Raw genomic sequence first — 18,116 nt, 5'->3', positions numbered from 1 at the left:
TCATTTGGAAAGAAAAGTTTGGGTGGCAAACTTTGAAAGACCTTGAATAAATGCAAAATCTGCTTGGAAGCCCTACTGGACTTGGTCCTTAACTCCGATTTGGCTGTTTGTCATGTCGGCTGTTTTACTTCCAACTAACAGACCTCTACCAAAAGGTAAAGAAGAGCAGTTCTCTTCCCCTTTCCCTTTATGGGCAACTGCTATGGTGTGAGTTTTTCTATATAGCAGCAACAAATAATCCACGCTTCGATAAAATGGAAGGAAACCCTATCTGTGTTCAGATTCCTTGGGATAAAAATTCTCAGGCTTTAGCCAAATGAGCAGAAGGCAGGACAGGCTTTCCCTGGATTGATGCCATCGTGACTCAGCTTCCTCAGGAGGGCTGGATTCATCATCTAGCCAGGCATGCAGTTGCTTGCTTCCTGACACGGGGGACCTGTGGATTCGTTGGGAAGAAAGAATGAAGGTATTTGAAGAATGATTGCTTGATGCAGATTGGAGCATAAATGCTGGAAGTTGGATGTGGCTGTCTTGTAATTCCTTTTTTCAACAGTTTTTTCACTGCTATTACCCTGTTGGTTTTGGTAGGAGAACAAATCCTAATGGAGACTATATCAGGTGTTATTTGCCTGTCCTAAGAGGCTTCCCTGCAAAATATATCGATGATCCCTGGAATGCACCAGAAGGTATCCAAAAGGTAGCCAAATGTTTGATAGGAGTTAATTATCCTAAACCAGTGGTGAAGCATGCTGAGGCAAGTCGTTTGAATATTGAAAGAATGAAACAGATCTATCAGCAGCTTTCACAATATAGAGGACTAGGTCTTCTAGCTTCAGTACCTTCTAATCCTAGTAGGAATGGAAGCTTCATGGGATATTCTACAGAAAATATCCCAGGCTGTCGCAGCAGTGGACGTTGCTCTCAGGGGAGTGGTATTTTACACTGTGCCCATGGCGACATTCAGCAAACTCACCTATTGAAGCAAGGAAGAAGGTCCATGAGCACTGGTCTTAGTGGTGGGAAACATCCTAGTCAGGAAGAGGACACACAGAGACAGCGCTAATTAGGAAACATTCAGGAGGAACACTGTTGCAGCTGAAATTGGTGGGGAGTTCAATACTTTTCAGTTCAGTTATTTAAAAATATTCTTCATTGATGGAAAACAGTTCCATACTGAAATATGTTGTTTCAAATGACATTTCTGTGGTTTTTACCTTTTTAATGAATTTCACAAAGAACAAGTGGTAATTTGTGTATAAAGAACTTGGCCAGATACTTTGCTTAATGTAAATATAAATAGTCACAATTAGTATAGACCCATCTGTATATTTTTGATAATTTTTCATGTAGGGTAAAAGTTAAAATGAGAAATTGATAGTCTGACATAAAACTCAAAGTTTTGACAGTCAGTGGGAAAAGAGGAGGCTTTTAGACTTTCTTAAAAGACTTAAAATTTTAGGACAGAATTTACTTAACATTGTTGTTTGATCTAACTTTGCATAATAATGTTTTAGATACTGTGCATAATCAAAATTGGTATTGTAACCTCTGTTAACACAGATAGTATATGTTTTAAACTTTCACGTAAACCTTTTTTCACCCAAACTTGTGGAAGTATCCTGTGTAAAATTCTCTCTGTTTCTTTGTTGATTGATTACTAAAATGACCTTGTTATTAAAATATGTGCAAATAAGAAAAAAAAAGTGTGTTTCCAAGCACCTTAACATATTTTTTTAAAGTGTTGTTAAGTGTGTCTGCTTCATGAAATGTCTCTCTTAAATAAAAATGTAAAGGCAGGAAATTTTCTCACCACACTTCGAAGTTCTTTTACTTTCTCTAAATTTTCAAACATCTTGAAAATGTTGTCTTTAATCATTTTTTCAATTTTCTCGCTGTCTACTAAGAGAGCTTGCCTGTAGTAAAGACATCGCTTATTTTTATTCAGAGTGAGCTGAAGTAGTGACAAGTAGTAGATGCTCAGATAGAAATCTGCATGTTTGGCTGGGCGCGGTGGCTCACGCCTACAATCCCAGCACTTTGGGAGGCCGAGGCGGGGGGATCATGAGGTCAAGAGATAGAGACCATCATAGTCAATAAGGTGAAACCCCATCTCTACTAAAAATACAAAAATTAGCTGGGCATGGTGGCAGGTGCCTGTATTCCCAATTACTCGAGAGGCTGAGGTAGGAAAATTGCTTGAACCCGGGAGGTAGAGGTTGCGGTGAGCCGAGATTGTGCCATTGCACTCCAGTCTGGGTAACAACAGCAAAACTCCGTCTCACACACAAAAAAAGAAATCTGCATGTTCTTTTATTCCAAAGTGCTCTTGGAATGAACAACGGTAGAAGAGAGATGATAGAAACAGGATAGAGAAGAGGACCAGCTGAGCTTCAATACCTTCTCAATGGAAGCCTCAGCTGTCCCCAGTGGGAGTTTTGAAGATGGGATGAAACTTCAGAGCTGTCTGTGGTGGGGGTAAGAGAACAGGGACTTTATACCCATATCAGTCAGTCATGGAATGTAGGAGGTAACAGGAATGGTGATGTGAACTTGAGTGAAATGGCTTTCCACAGCTGAGGCACATCCCAAAGGAGGGCTGGTAGATGCGGACTGTGTGCTGGCAGCCTTGGCAGCAGCTAGAGTAACAAGTTCTTTATCCTTGAAGAGGGATCTGAGAGCTGCATCCTGGAGTCCTCCACATATGCTTATCACTGCACCATTAACAATTTTGCTTCCATCCCCATCACTCTGGCTATGGTCACTAATGGCTTCCATGTCCCTGAAGCTAAAGCAGATTTTTCAGTTTATCTTTAATTTTTGTTTTGTTTTTTAATAGGCAGGCAGTTCTACTTACCATTTCCTCTTCTTGAAAAGCCCTTTGCCCCACTCCTGTACCATGTCTCTCTCTTCTCTTTCTCCTGCCTCTCCTGCCGTGCTGTGGTGCTCTCCCTTCCTGGTCATCCTTCCCTTTGCTGGACCCAGGCAACGTCTCAGACCCTCTCATCTCCCTCTTCCGTGCATTGTCTTTAAGTGATCTCACTTACATCTCTGGTGATAACTCATTTTTGAAGGTTACGAATATTTAACTAAAATCTCTGTATTTGCCAAACTGTTTTTCAGAGAAAGATGTATCCATTACAACATCAGTAGCAGTATGTGTATGTATCTGTAAAGATTTCTATTTAATATTAGACAGTTTGAAAACAACAGAAGAATAAGCACTCATATATTTACCACCCAGATTAAGAAATAAAATATTACAAATACGTTTGGAGCGGTTCATATGCTCCTCCTTAATAATAATAATGTTCCCCTCTGTGAACCCTATGTGAGCCACAATGCTGAATTTGGTGTTACTGCTTACCCAGTGATCATTGTAATGTTCCCTATACCTATCACCATGACCTTCCTTGAACAAAGTCTGCCTTACCAGTTTTACCAAGTATCAGGGATTCTTTTTTTCTTAATAAACTTTATATATGTAGTCAGTTTCAGAATGAATTCTTTCAGACACCAGCAAAAAATAACCTTTTTCTTTCTCATAGCTGCCTTGAGACCCACTCTTTAATCATTTCTCTCCAGCTACAAGGAAAATCTTGGCAAATGTTATAACAACTTTTCCAGGACTTCTTTGATATTAATGAATAGGCTAAATGTTAGGTCTTAGAGTTACTTCAAAACTGATGTTAGGCCGGGCGCAGTGGCTCACGCCTGTAATACCAACACTGTGGAAGGCTGAGGCTGATGGATCAGCTGTGATCAGGAGTTTGAGACCAGCCTGACCAACGTGGTGAAACCCTGTCTCTACTAAAAATACAAACATTAGCTGGGCATGGTTGTGGGCACCTGTAATACTAGCTACTTGGGAGGCTGAAGCCGGAGAATTGCTTGAACCTAGGAGGCGAAGGTTGCAATGAGCTGAGATTGTGCCACTGCACTCCTGCCTGGGAGACAAGAGCAAGATTCCATCTCAAAAAAAAAAAATTGATGTTAAATTTGCAGGTTTTTTGTTCAATTTAAAGCTTTTTCCCCTCTCTAGTTCTGAGCTGATTGAGACTCAGAAACCTTCCAAAAATTGAATGACTCAAAGTTGTATTCTTTAATAACTTTCCATCTCACTGCCCTACTCTTTTTCCACACCAAACTTTTCTTTGTCAGTATTGGGGTGGAGTTAAGAGGAATGATGGGAAGGGGAACAATGGGAAAAGAATAGTGAAGTTGCAGCCTGGCTGGCGTTAATGTCATGTGAGAGTGGTTCATGTAAAATGCAGCCTCTACCTCTCAATCTAAGCAATGCTCAAATGGAGGCTTTCCCTGCCAAGTAATGACCCTCTGCCTGTTTATAGTCAATTTTCTCCATGCCAATGACTGGAATTACCTCCCACCGCTGCACGTACTTTCCCGCACATGCAGACAGCTACACACAATCTGCTCATTCATCTGAATACTCTGGGGAAAGGCCTTTTTTAATATGACCCAAGTCTAGCTATATAAAATGAGTCTGAAAGTTTTCTTTCTTTGTGGGAGCTAGTTTGGGTATATTGGGTATCTATTTGGCTATAGTAACTTCATCTTTTTAAAAGAGGGGAGAGTTGATATTTCCTAACTTTTATTACTGTTGATAGTAGCAATATAATAGATGCTATCTAAAGAAAACACACAACCACCCAATTATTGGATGAAAATAGATAATACTCAAAGATGTTTTATGCTAATAAAATAATAAACACCTGAAAAACATATAAATTATAATCTAATTATAAATATCAGATCCATACACAAAACAAAAAAGACACAAAAAATAAGTCCTTGTAGTAAAAGACTTAAGAATTATGACAGAAAACATAAAATATTAATAGACTAAAAGTTCTGCCATTATGATAAATGTTTATTTATATAAAATGCTATTATTACATCACACTAAAAACCCATGTAATGCTGTGAAATACACCTGAAGCAAAGTGATTCATAAAGTTTTCTTAAAAATAATATGCAAACATAACACAAGTACCTATCAATAAAAATAAGAAGTAAAGATCGTAATATCAAATAAGATGCATTTATTAAGAAATAATATGCAGTCTACAAGGGTGGTTCATATTAACAAAAAAAATTCCATGAGGAGGACATAATAGCAATAATTCATGAAGCTACTATTAATAACTAGGAAGACACACTCTAGACATAGGAGAATCAGATTTCTTAGTCTTTAAAATATGAAATAAACAAAATCTATGTAATTATAGAGAAAACCTAAATAATACAACTAAGTAAGGTAGATATTTATCTGTAATTTATGTATGTGTATATATGGACAATATATACATATAGTAAAGATACGTAAGGTATGTGTATATCTATTACATATAATTTAATTCGATTATTTATGTATATATGCATATTATGTTATATAATGTAATTATATAATACATATATGTACATACATATACCTTACATACAACATAATATGTGTATGTATGGACAATATATACATATAGTAAAGACAGGTAAGGTATGTGCATATGTACTACGTATAATGTAATTATATTATTACATATGTTTATGTGTATATACACATATATAATATGTATATATGCATGTTATATGTGATGTAATATAATGTAATTATATAATACATATAATATGTAATGTATAACATATGTAATGTATATGCATATACACATATTATATGTATTATGTAATTGTGTATATACATATACCTTACATGTATTATGTTTTATACATAATGCATGTAAGGTATAAATGTATTATACATATACCTTACATATAACCCAATATATGTAAGGTATATGTGTATATAATATAATATATACACATATTATATATCCTTAAACATCAAAAACAGATTTTACGTGTTATTCTGATATCACCTGACCACTTTAAATGAAACATTTTATGTAAAACAGTGTGTGCACAAGACAGACATTAAATGAATAGAGATCAAAGGAAATTAAAAAGATTTCAGCAAAACTCAGTAAAATTATCTAACATATATAACATATCTAAGGTATATGTATATGCACATATATGTGTATATATACATATGTAAGGTATATATATACATATGTAAGGTATATCTGTGTTTGTATATATATAATATGTGTATATATATACATACATATAATATGTGTATATATATACATACATATAATATGTGTATGTATATATATACACATATATGTGTATATACATATAACTTACATATATACATAAAGATTATATATACGAATATATACACACATATACACATATATGGACAATTTTCTCTGAAACTATCTTAGAAGTTTCTGCGAGTTATTATTAATCAAGCACTTAAAGAAATATACAGCCTAATATAAACACAGCAAACTTTATTATTTCAAAAATGCACAAACATCCTTAAATTCCTTTTTAGGTGCAATAATACCAAAATATATTTTATACACTTAATTTTTCTAGTCTCAACATGTTGTTCTTTATAATTCTGAAATTCTCTTAGCACAAAAATAATGCAATCATCAACATTTACTGCCTCTTCCACATGAAGGGCAAGACATTCTCAGTGATATTAGCAATATGACTCTTAGGTGTACACAAATATTGATTTGTTCTTTTAGTTAAATAAGTGATTCAGGCAAGGATCTTTAGATACAGGTAAGTTAATGTTCTGTGTCTAATCAATAGCAAATTGGTAAAGATCAATCGTGTGAATTAAAAATTTAAACTAGTTGATTTGCATGCATAGGTACAATATGTAGAATTGTGCCGATTGTGCCTGGTCTAAAAACATTACAAATATGCAGAATTGCTATTAAAGCTCTACACTGCTCTTTTAGCCAAACGAAGTTTCCTAAAAACAAAATAATAAACTGGAAAATTTTCTGAGTAAAAATCTGGCACCTCTTTTTAGCAAACTGTATCATATATAATAAGTGACTTGACAAAATAGCAATAATGTGGATGGTAAAACTGTATAAAGATAGAACAAGAATAAATTCAAAAAAAGATGATAAAAATAAATAAGTTTTATAGGTAAAAATTACAATGCAAGCATACTATTTTAAAACACCCAGAGAGTAACTTTTTCAAGACTTGCTAGTTACTTGCCAGTGATACAGATGAAGATGGGAAGTACATAAATAATATGGTCATACAAGGAAAAAATCAGAAATAAAGGATCATAAGAAAAAGATAGTAAAAGGAAAACAGAAGCAGATAGTGTCACAAAGAAGCACAGATCTGAATGAATAACATTATAATTACCCAAGCTAAGACTGAAACATGACATGGAAAGAAAACTTTAAAAACAGTTTTTATTTATATTCAAAACATGAGTAACAATTATCCAGAGATAGAACAGTTCTGTTCAAACCATGGTACATTGACTTAAACAAAACACAATTACCCAAATTTCATTATTCTACACTTTTGTGAACAAAATTCTTTATAAACTTACAAATGGCACATAAATATTGTAAATAGGAGACTGAAGTCTCAGATAGTTAAATCAACTGACCACTTTAAATGAAACATTTTATGTAAAACGGTGCCTGCACAAGATAGACAATAAATAAATGGAGATCAAAGGAAATTTAAAATATTTCAGCAAAACACAGTAAAATTACCTAATAATTGTATATTGGCTTGTTAGCATAATTAACTGCCTTATTTTACCATGATTTAGTCCAAAGTAAGAATGGTCCAGAGGAAGCTGAATGACAACTGGGAAAAGATGCTCTAGGAGGAAGTCATGTGCCTAGCTCTGAAATTCTGTAATTCCTTTAGTCTGCATAACACAAAGCCATCCAAGAAGCCCTGGGGTTAAATCAAGAACTTAAACATTTCAAAAATTTTAGGAGAATCAAAGCATTTTTTAAATCAGTAATTAAGATGATGGAGCTAACATATGTGCCAAAAGAAGCATTTGTCATGGCATGTTTGTTCATTCATACATCTATCTAACATTATGAGGTTAAATTAGCTAGTTACTTAAGAAACATTAAATTCTCTCTACCATGTGAAGTGTATAATACAATGTAATATAGTTGGATATTTGTCCCATCTCTCATGCTGAAATGTAATTCCCTATGTTGGAGGTGGGGCCTGATGGGAGTTGATTGGGTCATGGTGGTGTGTCCTCATAAATAGCTTAGTACCGTCCTTGTAGTAATGAGTTCTCATGAGATCCAATCATTTAAAAGTGTGTGTCACCTCTCCACCTTTTGTTCACTCCTGCTTTCACATGATAAGGAGGCTCCCCCTTTGTCTTCCACCATGACAGAAAATGCTGCCTGAGGCTTCTCCAGAAGCTGAGCAGATGCCAGCACAATGCTTCCTACAAATTCTGCAGAACTGTGAGCAAGCTAAATCTCTTTTATTTATAAAGTGCAGGTTGCCAAGATCTACCACACTGAAATTCTGTGCACCTGCAGGCTTAATACCACATGAAAGCCATCAAAGCCGATGGCTTACATTCTCCAAGTATTTCAGACCCTAGAATGGTAGATCCACCAGCTGCTTGCTCCCTGCACCTTGGAAAGGGGCAGGCACTCAACAACTTGTGCGAAGAGCCATGCAGGTGAACCCTATAAGGCCACAGGTGTGAAGCTGCCTAAGGCCTTGAGAGTCCACCCATTGCACCAGTGTGCCCTGGATGTGAGACACAAAGCCAAAGAAGATTATTTTAGAGCTTTAAGATTTAATTATAGCCCTGCTGGGTTTTAGACTTGTGTGGAACCCATAACTCCTTCCTTTTGGCTGATTTCTTCTTTCTGGAACAGGAATGTTTACCCAATGCCTGCACTCCCATTGTATCTTAAAAATGAATAATTCATTTTGATTTTACAGGCCTATAGGTAGAAGAAGATGAGTCTCAAATAAGACTTTGGATTTTTAGACCTGGGACTTTTGATTTAATTCTGTAATAAGTTAAGACTTTGGGGGAGTACGGAGAAGGCATGATTATATTTTGCAATGTGAGAAGGACATGAGATTGAAGGGAAGGGCAGAGATGAAATGTTATGGTTGAGTGTTTCTCCTGCCCAAATCTCATGTTGAAATATAATCTCCAGTGTTAAAGGTGATTCCTGGTGGGAGGTGATTGAGTCATGGGTGCAGATACTTCTTGAATGGCTTAATGTTGTCCTCATGATACTAAGTGAGTTTTATGAGATCCGGCCATTTAAAAATGTGTGGCATCTCCTACCTCTCTCATCTGCTCCTGCTTTCACCATGTGACGTGCCTATTCATTCTTTGCCTTTCACCATGATAAAAGCCAGTACCAAGTTCCCTGTAAAGCTTGCAGAACTGTAAGACAATCAAACCTTTCTTATTATAAATTACTGTCTCAGGTATTTCTTTATACCAATGCAAGAACAGCTTAGTACACCCTGCATTGAAATGCTAAAATTAATTACATAGAAAAGAAAGGAAAGTACTTAAATAGCTAAGCACAAGCCATAGGCAAGTTTATAAGATACAAAGAAGATCATAGATTCAATTAGGAGAAAACATATTTTTTAATAACACGGAGCCCAAGCTGGTATTGACGGTGTGTAGCACATCTTCAAGTGGAGTGGGAAACAAGCATTCCAGAGGAGAGCACTGCAAAAGCAAAGGCAAAAGAGAAATATTTAATTTTACCTAACATAAGGTACAGTTTGGAAATTAAGATAAAATATAATTTTTATTTAGAGATAATAAGTTTTTATCTTATTCCATAAGCAGTGAACTCTCATTCATGTGAGTGCCATGATTAGACATAGAAATGATTTACAAAATGAGCAGATAAGAAGAGCAGCTTTTGGTTACTGCTTTAAATTTAGTAGAGGAACAGAAAAGCCCAAAGTTGGACACTGGTTATTATTTTGCACACTTTAGACCATGTTATCCTAACAATTCTATATAGATAAGGGAATTGAAATTTAGAAATATTGAATAATTCCCTTGAGATAAACCATCGGTATTTGTCTGAGCCAGGATTTGAATGCATATCTAACTGAAGATTTAGTTTCTTTAATACTATATCATACTATCAAAAGTAGTGACAATGAGAATAAAAAGGTGGGGAAAGATATGCAAAACATTTCTGAAGGAAGTATCTAGAAAATAATTATTCACAGTGAGTGCATGAGTAAGGGAAAGGGTACATCAAAAATTAAACGTCTGCTTGCTACTTAAAACCTTTCAAGCACAGAATTAATGTTTTAAATAAACAATGAGAAGTTAGCATTAAGTAGTATACAACTCTGATTTTTACTCTGATTTACTATGAACAAGTAAAAATTTTTCCAGAGTCTGTGTTCGACTAAATCAGCATACTCTTCTTATTTAAGTCCATATAAACTATCAGATCAGCTCTCAGTGGGTTGTCCTTTATTAAATATTTTCATTAGTTCCCTGAATAGTAAATCTATGATAAAGGCAGAAGTTCTCAACTCCTCTGAACCTTAAAGAATGAAACTACTACTGACACTTGAACTACACAAGTTTGAACTGCATGATTCAACCCACACAAATATTTTTTTAAATAAATATATTGGAAAATTTTTTGGAGAATTCTGACAATTTAGAAAAACTTGCAGAAAAAAACATGATGTAGCCTAGAAATATCAAAGAGAAAAACCACGTTTCTTAAGCTAGATACGTCATGAATGTATAAAATAAATGTGAATACTAGATTATCATTTCCTTTTATAAAGTATACAAAAATCTATTATAAAAAGTAAAAATTTATCAAAACTTAAACAAACACCGACTGTGTATGGTGCCGTTTGCAGTCAAGAGAAATGTAAACAAATACAAAATGAAAGTATTAAATTATAACTGCATAAATTTAGCTGTAATACATATTATCCTACTGTAATAATTTTGTAACCACTGCAGTTGCTATTGTGGTGAGCTCAAGTATTGCAAATGTCCACTTAAAATGCCATGTGATGCTTATCATTTCTGTTTGAGAAATTCTCACCAGTACATTGAGTATCTCAGAAAAAAAATAGTCTCTGGCCAAGGATAGTGGCTCACTCCTGCAATCCCAACATTTTGGGAGGTCAAGGTGGGAAAATTATTTGAGGCCAGGAGTTCAAGACCAGCCTGGGTAACACAGCAAGACCCTGTCTCTACAAATTTGTCTTGAAATACAATAAAATTAAAATACATAGAAAATAAATAAAAAGTGGTCTGTGGCAGTTCTTATGTATTTTTCATTGCATTTAGTGAAATATCCTTTTTTAGTATATGTGCTGCCGAAGCGAGCACCGAATACCCCGTATCTATAGTAACACCATGGGGACCAGAAGCGGTGGCTCAAGCCTATAATCCCAGCACTTTGGGAGGCCGAGGCGGTTGGATCATGAGGTCAAGAGATGGAGACCATCCTGGTCAACAATGGTGAAACCGCGTCTCTACTAAAAATACAAATAAATTAGCTGGGCATGATGGTGCACGCTTGTAGTCCCACCTACTTGAGAGGCTGAGGCAGGAGAATTGCTTGAACCCAGGAGGCGGAGGTTACGGTGAGCCGAGATCACGCCATTGCACTCCAGCCTGGGTAATAAGAGTGAAATTCTGTCTCGGGCCGGGCGCAGTGGCTCACGCCTATAATCCCAGCACTTTGGGATGCCAAGGCAGGCAGATCACAAGGTCAAGAGATCGAGACCATCCTGGTCAACAAGGTGAAACCCCGTCTCTACTAAAAATACAAGAATTAGCTGGGCATGGTGGTGCGTGCCTGTAATCCCAGCTACCCGGGAGGCTGAGGTAGGAGAATTGCTTGAACTCAGGAGGCAGAGGTTGCCGTGAGCTGAGATTACGCCATTGCACTCCAGCCTGGGTAACAAGAGCGAAACTCCATTGCAAAAAAAAAAAAAAGAAAAAAAGAAAAAGAAAAAGAAAAGAAAAGAAAAAAAGAAATTATGTCTCAAAAAATAAAACTAAAAATAAAAAGTAACACCATGGGACCCATACAAAGTGCCCCTAGAGATGTTAGAAGTGCTCTCTAAAAGCAGGAAAAAAGTCATGACTTTACAAGACTAAGTTGAGTTGCTTGATACGTACTGTAAATTGAGGTCTGCCCCTGTGGTTGCCTTCCATTTAAAGTAAATAAGTCCAGCATAAGGACCTTTATAAGCACTTTTTGAGAAAAGATAATTCATAAAGCTGTTGCTGCGGTTATGCCAACACGTGCAAAACCCTTGCAGTTTTTATGAAATCACTTTTTTTCTTGTATTAACAATGTAGCTTTTATGCAGGTGATGGATTGCCATAAGAGTGGCATACTTATAGTCTCTGATATGATTCAAGAAAACACAATCATTATATGACAATATAAACAGAAAAGGAAGACTCTAAAGCTGAAGAATTTAATGCCAGTAATTTAATTTACTGTCCTATTCTTAAAATTAAAATTCCACATGGGATATTTATTAGTAAGGAAGAGAAGAGAACACCAGAATTGAGGGCAGGAAAATCTAGGTTAACTGAACTGTTTTATGAAAATGCAGTTGAGTTTATGATAGAGACTTCTTGAATTCATAAAGCTGCAAATCCCCCAGGTTTGAAGGAAAAAGATAAACACCAGCCTTTTGCCAGGCTTCTGAGTGTACAACTAGAAGGCCTGGACAGTGAGAACCCCTCTCTAGGTGGGTTCCATCAGTGTTTTGTCCCTGGAATCTGGAAGTATCTTTCTAGTCAGAGACTACCTTTTAAAGTATTTCTCATATTGTACAATGCTCCTGGTCACAGAACTTCTTGTGTTTAACACTGAAATCATACCTCGAATTGTAATCCCCAAAATTTGGTGGTCTGCTTACCTCCAAACAGTACATCTCTAATCCATCTTCTAGATCAGCGGGTCATAAGGACCTTTAAGGCTTGTTGTGATTGGTACTCTATGGAAAGGATTGTGAACTCTGTGAAAGAGACCTCTGACAGAAGAAACATTATGAGTCAAGAAGGATTACACCATTGACAATACCATACTTGTTATGGAAAAGGTTCTCAAAGCCATCAAGCCCCAAAGAGTAAATTTCTGCTGGATAAAACTGTGTCCAGATGTTACGCATGACTTCACAGGAGTTATGACAGAGCCAATCAAGAAAATTATGAAAGAGATAGTGAATATGGCAATAGGTTGGAGCTGAAGGTTTTAAACATATGGATCTTAGAGTAATTCAAGTACTAATAGACGCTGTGCCAGGGAAATTAACAGAAAAGCACTTGAGGGAAATGAATGTGTTTGAACTAGTACCAGACAATGAGGAAGAAAACGTAAAAGAAGCAGTGCCAAAAAAAAACAAAAACTGACATTAGACAATCTGGCTGAAGGGTTTTATTATTCAAAATTGTTTTTGACTTCTTTTATGACTTGGACCCTTCTACTACAGGCACTGAAGCTAAAGCTGGAGAGATTGCTACCATATGGAGACATTTTTGAAGAAATGAAGAAGCAGAAGAGACAGAAAGAAATTGCAATGTATTTCTGTAAAGTTACCCTAAGTGTGTTTCTCATTCTAACTCCTCAACCTCTTGTGCCACTGCCACCCCTAAGACAGCAATAACAAACCCTATTCCTCGTTCTTTTCCTCCTCCTCAGCCTAGTCAACCCATAAAGATGAGGATGAAAAATCTTTATGATATCCACTTCCACCTAATGAATAGCAAATATATGTTCTCTTCTTATGATTTTCTTAATAACTTTCTTTTCTCTAGCTTACTTTATTGTAGGAATACAGTATATAATGCATGTAACATACAAAATTTGTGTTGTTTATGTTATCAGTAAGGCTTCCGGTCAATAGTAGCCTACTAGGAGTAGTTAAATTTCAAAGGAATCAAACTTATATGCAAATTTTTGTCTGCTCAGAAGGTCAGTGCTTCTAACCTACCATATTGTTCAAGGATGAACTGTACATAGAAAGAGTGTAACCTTGGTGCCTTCACTAAGAATCTCTCCTGGGGCAGAGCTTATTATCTAAAGTTTTGTAGCCTATCCACTCCCAGTCAAAAGAGTTCATGGAATAAAAGGTTAAGTCGAAAGTTGCAAGCAATTGTTTTTCTCCTGGATTATGAGAGATTAAAAGGAAATAAAAGTACATAATTGTATGTAAGAAATCTGTAACAAATACTGCATCATTAAGCCCTCTGATACAGTTCTTTATTTCTCCTAAGCCAGATAACACTGTATTTTACATAAGAAGATAAAATAATAGAAGAAAGAAAACATCATGACAGAACTCTAACAATCCCCACTCCAATTTTTACACATAGGCACTACACACACACACACACACACACACACGTGCACAAAGAGAGACATTCATTCATGCCCACATTATTGGCATCATAGTCTCTTCCTAAAAGCTTATAAATACACCTAAAATCTGTAGAATCCAAAATAAAAACTGTCACATTTCAATAGCCATTGGGGACTATTAATATAACAATGTTAAATAAATTTTGTGTTTTGTCAATATGAATGTAAACAATGTTAATACATGTTGATTTTACAAAATACATAGAATTTTCAAAGTTCTAGTACCCAAGAACCTTGCTATTTAATATTTCATTTCTTTCAGCCGAGTGCAGTGGTTCACTCCTGTAATCCCAGCACTTTAGGAGGCCAAGGCGGATAGATCAGTTGAGGTCAGGAATATGAGACCAGTCTGGCCAACATGGTAAAACCTCATCTCTACTAAAAATACAAAAATGAGCCAGGTGTGGTGGGTGTACCTGTGGTCCCAGCTACTCAGGATGCCGAGGCAGGAGAATCACTTGAACTGGGAGACAGAGGTTGCAGCAAGCCAAAATTTCGCCACTGCACTCCAGCCTGGGGGAACAGAGCAAGACTCCATCTCAAAAAAAAAAAAAATTATTTTCTTGTTTTTCCTCTTCTTTTCAAAATAAGGACAACAATCACTGGAAGGCTATGAGTGTGAACCTGATGAACTATGCAATCTTGCCTTCAGATACAAAGAATGAACTACAAGCAGGTGTATAAATTATTCTTTTGTTTAGGGCAAAAATCATGATATTAAAATACCAATTCAGATAGGAAGAATGAATTACAAGCAAGTCTATATTCTTTTGCTTATGGCAAAAAAGAAAACCTTGATGTTAAAATACCAAGTGATTTATTAATAATTATTAAAAGTGGTTAGTAGTCATCAACATTTATTGAGAGCTTTTTCTATGCCAAGCAGTGTACATTTGACTATGTTCTCATTTTTACTCACAACACTAGGGAGTAGGCACTGTGATTCCTGTTTCACAGATGCGCTAGAGGCTAGAACTTTGCCCTTCCCACACAGATTGTAAGTAATGAAGCCAAGATTCAAACCCAGAGAGTCTAACTCCAGAGCATTCCATGTTGCCGCTCAATGGCACCGAATCCTTATACATAAACCAACATCCATATTAGAAAATGTGAGTACATACAAGGGTAAAGATTAGAAAGTTTAAGAAAATAGTATTTAATTTATTAAATAAGCATTGCCAAGGCATATAGTCATTAGACTATCCAAGGTCAACACTAAAAAAAAAAATATTAAAGGCACCTAGAGAAAAGGGTTATATTATTTATTTAAAAATTGTTCAGACTAACAGCAGACTTCTCAACAGAAACGCTATAAGCCAGAATCAATTGGGAGCATATATTTACTATGTTTAAAGAAGAAAAGAATGCCAGTCAAAAATTTTAAGTCCTGCCAAACTAAAATTCATAAATAGGGAGAAATAAAGCCTTTCCAAGACAACCAAATGCTAAGAAAATTTGTCATCACTACACTGAACCTACAAGAAATGCTCAAAGGATTTCTTAACATGGAAACGAAAGAGTGAAACTCATCAGTATAAATGAAGGATGAGTATAAAACTCACAGATCCTATAAAGCAATTGCAAAATCAAAACTCCAAAATGACTGGCTAGCAATACCATGAAAGGTACAAAACCTTGCGTATCAATATCAAACCTGATGCAGAAAAAGAATTCAATAAAACCCAGCATTATGATTTAAAAAAAAAACACTCAGCAATCTAGGTACAGATGGAACATGTCTCAAAATAAAAAGAGTCATATATGATTAACCCACAGTCAACCTCAGACTGAATGGGAAAAAGTTGAAAGCATTTACCCCAAGAACCGAAACAAGAAAAAAAAAAAGTCTATTCCCATCACTCCAATTAAACACATTGCTGGAAATTTTAGCCAAAGCAATCAGGCAGGAGAAAGGAACAAAAGACATCCAAATTGGAAAAAAAGGAGTTAAATTATGTATTTGCTGATGACATGACTGTATACCTAAAAAATCTTCAAGATTTCTCCAGAAGAAACCTACACTTGATAAGTGACTTCACTGCAGTCTCAGGATACAAAGTTAGCCTACAAAAATCGGTAGCATTTCTATACACCAACAACATTCAAGCTGAGAACCAAATGAATAACGCCATCTCATTTACAGTACACAGACACACACACACACACACCATAATTAGGAATATACTTAACCAAGGAAGTGAAAGATATCTGAAAGAAAAACTATGAAACATTGATGGAAGAAATAGTAGACAACCCCAAAAAACAAAAAACATTCCGTTCTTATGAATTGGAACAATCAATATAGTTAAAACAACTATATTATCAAAGGCAATCTACAGATTCAGTGCATTTCCTATCAAATTGCCAACGTCATTTTTCACAGAATTAGAAAAACAATTCTTAAGTTCATATGGAACCAAAAAATAAAAGCCCAAATAGCCAAAGCGCTACTTAGCAAAAAGAATAAATCCAGAGATATCTCATTACCTGACTTCAAAGTAAAGTATAAGGCTATACTAACTAAAACAGTATGCTACTGATACAAAAATAGACACATAAATCAATGGAACAAAACTAAAAACCTAGAAATGAAGCCACATTCCCACAACCAAATGATCTTCCATAAAGTCAACAAAAATAAACAATGGGGTAAGAATATCCAATTCAATAAACAGTGCAGGGAAAACTGTGTAGCTATATGCAGAGGAATGAAACTAGACCTCTGTCTCTCACCATATACAAAAATTAACTCAAGATAATTAAATACCTATACTTAAGACCTGAAACTATAAAAATGCTAGAAGAAAACCTGGAAATATTCTGGTTTTCTTAGGCAAATAATTTATTACAAAGACCCCAAAAGATGTAACAAAACAAAAATAGACAAATGGCACTTAATTAAACTAAAAACTTCTGGAAAGCAAAAGAAATGATCAAGGGAATAAACAGACAACCTACAGAATGAGAGAAGATATTTGGAAATTAGGCCTCCCACCAAGGACTAATATCAAGAATCTATAAGGAACTCAAACAACTGAACAAGAAAAAACAAACAACTATTAAAACCTGGGCATTGGACATGAACAGACATTTCTCAAAAGAAGAAATAAAAATAGACAACAAACACATAAAAATATGCTCAATATGACTTAACATCAGAGAGATAAAAATTAAAACTACACTGGGTATAATCTTATGCCTATTATAATGGCTACTATTAAAAAGTAAAAAAAAAAACCAACAGATGTTGTCATGGATGTGGAGAAAAGGGAACACTTATATACTGTTGGTGTGAATGTTACTTAGTTCAGCCTCTATAGAAAAGAAGTGTGGATATATCTCAAAGAATTAAAAAAAACTGTCATTCAACCCAGTAAACCCACTACTGAATCTCTACCCCATGAAAAATGATTCATTACATTAAAAAAAAACCTGCACTTACATGTTTATTGCCAGACTAGTCTGCCAATGGTTGACTAGATAAAGAAAATGTAACATATATGTACACCATGGAATACTATGCCACCATAAAAAAAAAAAGAAATCATGTTCTTTGCAGCAATATGAATGGAGCTGAGGACATTATCCTAAGTGAACTAACTCAGAAGCAGAAAATCCAATGCCACATGTTCTTGCTTATAAGTGGAAGCTAAATAATGGGTAAATATGGACATAAAGATGGAGATAATAGACTCTGGGGACTCAACTACCGCTTCTGGGGGAAGGTGGAGGGTGGTGAGGGTTGGAAAATTACCAGTTGTATTATGTTAAATAGTTTAGTGATAGGTACACTACAAGCCC

At 35.5% G+C, this 18,116-nt stretch overlaps 1 pseudogene; it reads left to right on the top strand.

The window, feature by feature from the left end:
• Positions 1-506: 506 nt before the first annotated feature.
• LOC144581917 (cryptochrome-1 pseudogene) lies at positions 507-4,786 on the top strand (annotated as a pseudogene).
• The last annotated feature ends 13,330 nt before the right edge of the window (positions 4,787-18,116 follow it).

Source organism: Callithrix jacchus, chromosome 3 (assembly GCF_049354715.1).
Source record: "Callithrix jacchus isolate 240 chromosome 3, calJac240_pri, whole genome shotgun sequence".
Taxonomy (NCBI): Eukaryota; Metazoa; Chordata; class Mammalia; order Primates; family Cebidae; genus Callithrix; species Callithrix jacchus.
This window is presented reverse-complemented; position numbering and strand designations above follow the sequence as displayed.